This window comes from Arachis ipaensis, chromosome B2, assembly GCF_059453495.1.
Source record: "Arachis ipaensis isolate K30076 ecotype BB chromosome B2, ASM5945349v1, whole genome shotgun sequence".
NCBI classification, from domain to species: domain Eukaryota; kingdom Viridiplantae; phylum Streptophyta; class Magnoliopsida; order Fabales; family Fabaceae; genus Arachis; species Arachis ipaensis.
In genome coordinates this window covers 21,185,450-21,194,064 of record NC_142437.1, presented here as the reverse complement: position 1 = coordinate 21,194,064, position 8,615 = coordinate 21,185,450, and the positions used below count along the sequence as shown (strand labels likewise).

The window sequence follows — 8,615 nt, the reverse complement described above, 5'->3', positions numbered from 1 at the left end:
TTGGTGTCACTTGCATATGCATCTTGCATTTTTCGAAAATATCATGCATTCATAGTGTTATTCATGATCTTCAAGTTGTTCTTGGTAAGTCTTGTTTGATCTTGATGTTTTCATGTTTTGTGTCTTTTCTTGTTTTACATGTGCATTTTTCGTTTCTTAGAGTCTAAACATGAAAGATTTCTAAGTTTGGTGTCTTACATGTTTTCTTTGCATTAAAAATTTTTCAAAAATATGTTCTTGATGTTCATCATGACATTCAAAGTGTTCTTGGTGTTCATCTTGACATTCATAGCATTCTTGCATGCATTCATTGTTTTGATCCATAACTTTCATGCACTGCATAATTTTCATGTTTTTCATAAAAATTTCAAAAATCAAAAAAATATCTTTCCCTTTTTCTCTCATCAAATTCGAAAATTGAGTTGACTTTTTCAAAAATTTTTAAAAATCAAAATTGTTTCTCATGAGTCAAATCAAATTTTCAATTTGAAAATCTTATCTTTTTCAAAATCTTTTTCAAAAATCAAATCTTTTTCAAAATTCTAAGTTATTTTCGAAAATTTCAAAAATATTTTTCAAAAATCTTTTTCTTATTTTTATATAAAATTTTCGAAAATAACAATAACAATTAATGTTTTGATTCAAAAATTTCAAGTTTGTTACTTACTTGTTAAGAAAGATTCAAACTTTGAGTTCTAGAATCATATCTTGTGATTTCTTATTAATCAAGTCATTAATTGTGATTTTAAAAATCAAATCTTTTTCAAAAACTAATTTCAATCATATCTTTTCAAAAATATCTTCTCATCTTATCTTTTTCAAAAATTTGATTTCAAAATATCTTTTCTAACCTCCTAACTTCTTATCTTTTCAAAATTTGTTTCAACTAACTAACTAACTTTTTGTTTGTTTCTTAACTTTTTCAAAACTACCTAACTAACTCTCTCTCTCTCATTTTCGAAAATATCTTCTCCCTTTTTCAACATTTCTTTTTAATTTATTAATTATTTTAATTTTTATTTTTTAAATCTTAATTTTCAAAAATTTTTACTAACCTTTTTCAAAAACTATTTTCAAAAATTACTAACTCTTTTTCAAAAAAATCATTTTCGAAAATTCCTTCTCTCTCACCTTATTCTATTTATTTATTCATCTACTAACATCTCATCTCACATCTCTGCCATCCTCACAGTTGTGTTTCTTTCTTTACATCACACTCTTTGTCTCCCTCTTTTCTTCCACTCACAAAAGGATCCCTATACTGTGGTATAAAGGATCCATATTATTATTATTATTTTTCTGTGCCCTCTTCTTTGTCATATGAGCAGGAGCAAGGACAAGAATATTCTTGTTGAAGCAGATCCAAAACCTGAAAGGACTCTGAAGAAAAAAATTAAGAGAAGCTAAAATATAACAATCCAGAGATAACCTTTCAGAAATTTTCGAACAGGAAGAGGAGATGGCAGCCGAAAATAATAATAATGTAAGGAAGATGCTTGGTGACTTTACTGCACCTAATTCCAATTTACATGGAAGAAGCATCTCCATTCCTGCCATTGGAGCAAACAACTTTGAGCTGAAACCTCAATTAGTTTCTCTGATGCAGCAGAACTGCAAGTTTTATGGACTTCCATCTGAAAATCCTTTTCAGTTCTTAACTGAATTCTTGCAGATATGTGATACTGTTAAGACTAATGGAGTAGATCCTAAAGTCTACAGGCTCATGCTTTTCCCTTTTGCTGTAAGAGACAGAGCTAGAATCTGGTTGGACTCTCAACCCAGAGATAACCTGAACTCTTGGGATAAGCTGGTCACGGCTTTCTTAGCCAAGTACTTTCCTCCTCAAAAGCTGAGCAAGCTTAGAGCTGATGTTCAAACCTTCAGGCAGAAAGAAGGTGAATCCCTCTATGAAGCTTGGGAAAGATACAAACAGTTGACCAAAAAGTGTCCTTCTGACATGCTTTCAGAATGGACCATCCTGGATATATTCTATGATGGTTTATCTGAGCTATCAAAGATGTCACTGGACACTTCTGCAGGTGGATCCATTCACCTAAAGAAAACGCCTGCAGAAGCTCAAGGACTCATTGACATGGTTGCTAATAACCAGTTCATGTACACTTCTGAAAGGAATCCTGTGAGTAATGGGACGCCTATGAAGAAGGGAGTTCTTGAAGTTGATACTCTGAATGCCATATTGGCTCAGAATAAAATATTGACTCAGCAAGTCAATATGATCTCTCAGAGTCTGAATGGAATGCAAGCTGCATCCAACAGTACTCAAGAGGCTTCTTATGAAGAAGAAGCTTATGATCCTGAGAACCCTGCAATAGCAGAGGTGAATTACTTAGGTGAACCTTATGGAAACACCTATAACTCATCATGGAGAAATCATCCAAATTTCTCATGGAAGGATCAAAAGCCTCAACAAGGCTTTAATAATGGTGGAAGAAACAGGTTTAGCAATAATAAACCTTTTCCATCATCCACTCAGCAACAGACAGAGAACTCTGAACAAAATACTTCTAATTTAACAAACTTAGTCTCTGATCTGTCTAAGGCCACTGTAAGTTTCATGAATGAAACAAGATCTTCCATTAGAAATTTGGAAGCACAAGTGGGCCAGCTGAGTAAAAGGATCACTGAAATCCCTCCTAGTACTCTCCCAAGCAATACAGAAGAGAATCCAAAAGGAGAGTGCAAGGCCATTGACATAAGCACCATGGCCGAACCTATGAGGAGAGGAGAGGACGTGAATCCCAAGGAAGAAGACCTCCTGGGACGTCCAGTGGTCAATAAGGAGCTTCCCTCTGAGGAACCAAAGGACTCTGAGGCTCATCTAGAGACCATAGAGATTCCATTGAACCTCCTTATGCCCTTCATGAGCTCTGATGAGTATTCCTCTTCTGAAGAGAATAAGGATGTTACTGAAGAGCAAACTGCCAAGTTTCTTGGTGCAATCATGAAGCTGAATGCCAAATTATTTGGCATTAATACTTGGGAAGTTGAACCTCCCTTGTTCATTAATGAACTAAGTGATCTGGATCAACTGACATTGCCTCAGAAGAGACAGGATCCTGGAAAGTTCATAATACCTTGTACCATAGGCACCATGATCTTTAAGGCTCTGTGTGACATTGGTTCAGGAATAAACCTCATGCCCCCTCTCTGTAATAGAGAAACTGGGAATCTATAGGGTGCAAGCTGCTAAAATCTCATTAGAGATGGCAGACACTTCAAGAAAACAGGCATATGGACAAGTAGAGGACGTATTAGTAAAGGTTGAAGGCCTTTACATCCCTGCTGATTTCATAGTCCTGGATACTGGAAAGGAAGAGGATGAATCCATCATCCTAGGAAGACCTTTCCTGGCCACAGCAAGAGCTGTGATTGATGTTGACAGAGGTGAGATAGTCCTTCAATGGAATGAGAACTCCCTTGTGTTTAAAACTCAAGGATCTCCCTCTGCAACCATGGAGAGGAAGCATGAAAAGCCTCTCTCAAAGCAGAGTCAACCAGAGCCCCCACAGTCAAACTCTAAGTTTGGTGTTGGGAGGCCACAACCAAACTCTAAGTTTGGTGTTGAACTCCCATATCCAAACTCTAAGTTTGGTGTTGGAGAGTCTCAACAAAGCTCTGCACATCTGTGAGGCTCCATGAGAGCCCACTGTCAAGCTATTGACATTAAAGAAGCGCTTGTTGGGAGGCAACCCAATTTTTATTTATCTAACTATATTCTTCTTAGTTATATGTCTTTGTAGGTTCATGATCATGTGGAGTCACAAAATAAATATAAAAATTGAAAACGGAATAAAAAAAAACAGCAGAAGAAAAATCACACCCTGGAGGAGCATCTGTCTGGCGTTCAGCGCCAGAACAGAGCATGGTTCTGGCGCTGAACGCCCAAAATGGGCAGCTTCTGGGCGCTGAACGCCAGAACAGGCATGGTTCTGGCGTTCAACGCCAGAAATGGCACACAAATGGGCGTTGAACGCCCAAAATGGCCACCAACCTGGCGCTGAACGCCCAGAGTTGTGTGCAAAGGCATTTTTACATGCCTAATGGGTGCAGGGATGTAAATCCTTGAACACCTCAGGATCTGTGGACCCCACAGGATCCCCACCTACCTCCACTCACTTCTTCTCACCACTCTCTTTCACACAACCCCATAAACACTCTTCCCCAAAAACCCTTCACCAATCACCTCAAACTCTCTTCCCCATCACCTCTTCACCACTCACATCCATCCACTCTTCCCCATAAACCTACCTCATAAACTCCACCTACCTTCAAAATTCAAAACCAATTTCCCACCCAAACCCACCCATATGGCCGAACCTTAACCCCCCCTCCCCTCCCTATATAAAGACCTCCATTCTTCATCAAATTCACACAACACACCCCTCTACACCCTTCTTGGCCGAAAACACTTCCCACTCTCCCTCTCCTCCATTTCTTCTTCTTCATCATCTTTTCTTTCTTTTATTGCTCGAGGGCGAGCAAAATTCTGAGTTTGGTGTGGTAAAAGCATAAGCTTTTTGTTTTTCCATTACCATTGATGGCACCTAAGACCGGAGAATCCTCTAGAAAGGGGAAAGGGAAGACAAGAGCTTCCACATCCGAGTCATGGGAGATGGAAAGGTTCATCTCCAAAGCCCATCAAGACCACTTCTATGATGTTGTGGCCAAGAAGAAGGTGATCCCTGAGGTCTCTTTCAAACTCAAAAGAAATGAGTATCCGGAGATCCGACATGAAATTCAAAGAAGAGGTTGGGAAGTTCTAACAAATCCCATCCAACAAGTCGGCATCCTAATGGTTCAAGAGTTCTATGCTAATGCATGGATCACCAAGAACCATGATCAAAGTAAGAACCCGGATCCAAAGAACTATGTTACAATGGTTCGGGGGAAATACTTAGATTTTAGTCCGGAGAATGTGAGGTTGGCGTTTAACTTGCCCATGATGCAAGGAGATGAACGCCCCTACACTAGAAGGGTCAACTTTAATCAAAGGTTGGACCAAGTCCTTATGGACATATGTGTAGACGGAGCTCAATGGAAGGTTGAATCCAAAGGCAAGCCGGTTCAACTAAGAAGATTGGACCTAAAGCCTGTAGCTAGAGGATGGTTGGAGTTCATTCAATGCTCAATCATTCCCACTAGCAACCGGTCTGAAGTTACTATAGACCGGGCCATCATGATCCATAGCATCATGATTGGAGAAGAGGTGGAAGTTCTTGAGATCATACCTCAAGAACTCTACAAGGTGGCTGACAAGTCCTCCACCATGGCAAGGTTAGTCTTTCCTCACCTCATTTGCCACCTATGCAATTCAGCTGGGATTGACATAGAGGGAGATATCCTCATTAAAGAGGACAAGCCCATCACTAAGAAAAAGATGGAGCAAGCAAGAGAGCCCATTCATGGAGCTCAAGAGGCGTATGAAGCTCATCACCATGAGATCCCAGAGATGCCTCAAATGCACTTTCCTCCACAAAACTATTGGGAGCAAATCAACACCTCCCTAGGAGAATTGAGTTCCAATATGGGACAACTAAGGGTGGAGCATCAAGAGCACTCCATCATGCTTCATGAAATAAGAGAATATCAAAAAGCAATTAGGGAGGAGCAACAAAGACAAGGAAGAGACATAGAAGAGCTCAAGGACATCATTGGTTCCTCAAGAAGGAAACGCCACCATCACTAAGGTGGATTCATTCCTTGTTCTTATTTCTTCTGTTTTTCGTTTTCTATGATATGTGCTTATCTATGTTTGTGTCTTCATTACCTGATCATTAGTAGTAGTAACTATGTCTTAAAGTTATAAATGTCCTATGAATCCATCACCTCTCTTAAATGAAAAATGTTTTAATTCAAAAGAACAAGAAGTACATGAGTTTCGAATTTATCCTTGAACTTAGCTTAATTATATTGATGTGGTGACAATGCTTCTTGTTTTCTGAATGTATGCTTGAACAGTGCATATGTCTTTTGAAGTTGTTGTTTAAGAATGTTAAATATGTTGGCTCTTGAAAGAATGATGACTAGGAGACATGTTATTTGATAATCTGAAAAATCATAAAAATGATTCTTGAAGCAAGAAAAATCAGCAAAGAACAAAGCTTGCAGAAAAAAAAATAGGCGAAAAAAAAGAAATAGAAAGAAAAAGAAAAAGCAAGCAGAAAAAGCCAAAATCTCTTAAAACCAAGAGGCAAGAGCAAAAATCCAATAACCCTTAAAACCAAAAGGCAAGGGCAAATAAAAAGGATCCCAAGGCTTTGAGCATCAGTGGATAGGAGGGCCTAAAGGAATAAAATCCTGGTCTAAGCGGCTAAACCAAGCTGTCCCTAACCATGTGCTTGTGGCGTGTAGGTGTCAAGTGAAAACTTGAGACTGAGCGGTTAAAGTCAAGGTCCAAAGCAAAAAAAAAAGAGTGTGCTTAAGAACCCTGGACACCTCTAATTGGGGACTTTAGCAAAGCTAAGTCACAATCTGAAAAGGTTCACCCAATTATGTGTCTGTGGCATTTATGTATCCGGTGGTAATACTGGAAAACAAAGTGCTTAAGGCCACGGCCAAGACTCATAAAGAAGCTGTGTTCAAGAATCATCATACTGAACTAGGAGAATCAATAACACTATCTGAACTCTGAGTTCCTATAGATGCCAATCATTCTGAACCTCAATGGATAAAGTGAGATGCTAAAACTATTCAAGAGGCAAAAAGCTATAAGTCCCGCTCATATGATTGCAGCTATGTTTCATTGATAGTTTGGAATTTATAGTATATTCTCTTCTTTTTATCCTATTTGATTTTCAGTTGCTTGAGGACAAGCAACAATTTAAGTTTGGTGTTGTGATGAGCGGATAATTTATACGCTTTTTGGCATTGTTTTTAGTATGTTTTTAGTATAATCTAGTTACTTTTAGGGATGTTTTCATTAGTTTTTATGTTAAATTCACATTTCTGGACTTTACTATGAGATTGTGTGTTTTTCTATGATTTCAGGTATTTTCTGGCTGAAATTGAGGGACTTGAGCAGAAATCAGATTCAGAGGTTGAAGAAAGACTGCTGATGCTGTTGGATTCTGACCTCCCTGCACTCAAAGTGGATTTTCTGGAGCTACAGAACTCGAAATGGCGCGCTTCCAATTGCGTTGGAAAGAAGACATCCAGAGCTTTTCAGCAATGTATAATAGTTCATATTTTGGCCAAAAATAGACGACATAAACTGGCGTTCAACGCCAGCTTTCTACCCAAATCTGGCGTCCAGCGCCAGAAAAGGAGCCAAAACCAGAGTTGAACGCCCAATCTGGCACTAAAACTGGCGTTCAACTCCAAGGAGGACCTCTACACGTGCCACACTCAAGCTCAGCCCAAACACACACCAAGTGGGCCCCGGAAGTGGATTTATGCATCAATTACTTATTCATGTAAACCCTAGTGACTAGTTTATTATAAATAGGACCCTTTGCTATTGTATTAGACATCTTTGGTCTCAGTTTTAATCCATTGTTCATCTTAGGAGACTATCGATCACGTTTTAGGGGGCTGGCCATCTCGGCCATGCCTGGACCTTTTACTTTTGTATTTTCAAACGGTAGAGTTTCTACACTCCATAGATTAAGGTGTGGAGCTCTGCTGTTCCTCAAAGATTAATGCAAAGTACTACTGTTTTCTATTCAATTCATCTTATTTCGCTTCTAAGATATCCATTCGCACCCAAGAACGTGATGAAGGTGATGATTATGTGTGACGCTCATCACCATTCTCCCCTATGAACACGTGCCTGACAAACACTTCCGTTCTACATGAAATAAGCTAGAATGAATATCTCTTAGATCTCTTAACCAGAATCTTCGTGGCGTAAGCTAGAATGATGGCGGCATTCAAGAGGATCCGGAAAGTCTAAACCTTGTCTGTGGTATTCCGAGTAGGATTCAATGATTGAATGACTGTGACGAGCTTCAAACTCGCGATTGCTGGGCGTTAGTGACAGATGCAAAAGGAGGGTGAATCCTATTCCAGCATGATCGAGAACCGACAGATGATTAGCCGTGCTGTGACAGAGCATGTGAGCATGTTTTTCACTGAGAGGAGGGGATGTAGCCACTGACAACGGTGATGCCCTTGCATAAAGCCAGCCATGGAAAGGAGTAAGACTGATTAGATGAAGATAGCAGGAAAGCAGAGGTTCAGAGGAACGAAAAGCATCTCCATTCGCTTATCTGAAATTCCTACCAATGATTTACATAAGTACCTCTATCCCTATTCTATTACTTATTATTCGAAAACACCATTATCAATTTATATATGCCTAACTGAGAATTGCAAGGTGACCATAGCTTACTTCATACCAACAATCTCCGTGGGATTCGACCCTTACTCACGTAAGGTATTACTTGGACGACCCAGTGCACTTGCTGGTTAGTTGTATCGAAGTTGTGAACCATGGTATTGGCACCATGTTCTTGGCGCCATTGCCAGGGAAAGAAAGAGCCATGAATTTTACATAATTAAAGTGTAATCACGATTACGCGTACCAAGTTGCTCACGTTGCCAGGGATTGTTCGAGCCTGGACATCACAATTTCGTGCACCAATTAACATTTGGGG

The 8,615-nt window shown here is 39.3% G+C and overlaps 1 non-coding gene across 1 annotated transcript; it reads right to left on the bottom strand.

Annotated features, from left to right (window-relative positions):
* Window positions 1–1,855: 1,855 nt before the first annotated feature.
* LOC148573228 (small nucleolar RNA R71) lies at window positions 1,856–1,963 on the bottom strand. Its single transcript, XR_015906115.1, has one exon. It is a non-coding gene; the product is annotated as a small nucleolar RNA R71 (small nucleolar RNA).
* Window positions 1,964–8,615: the final 6,652 nt, after the last annotated feature.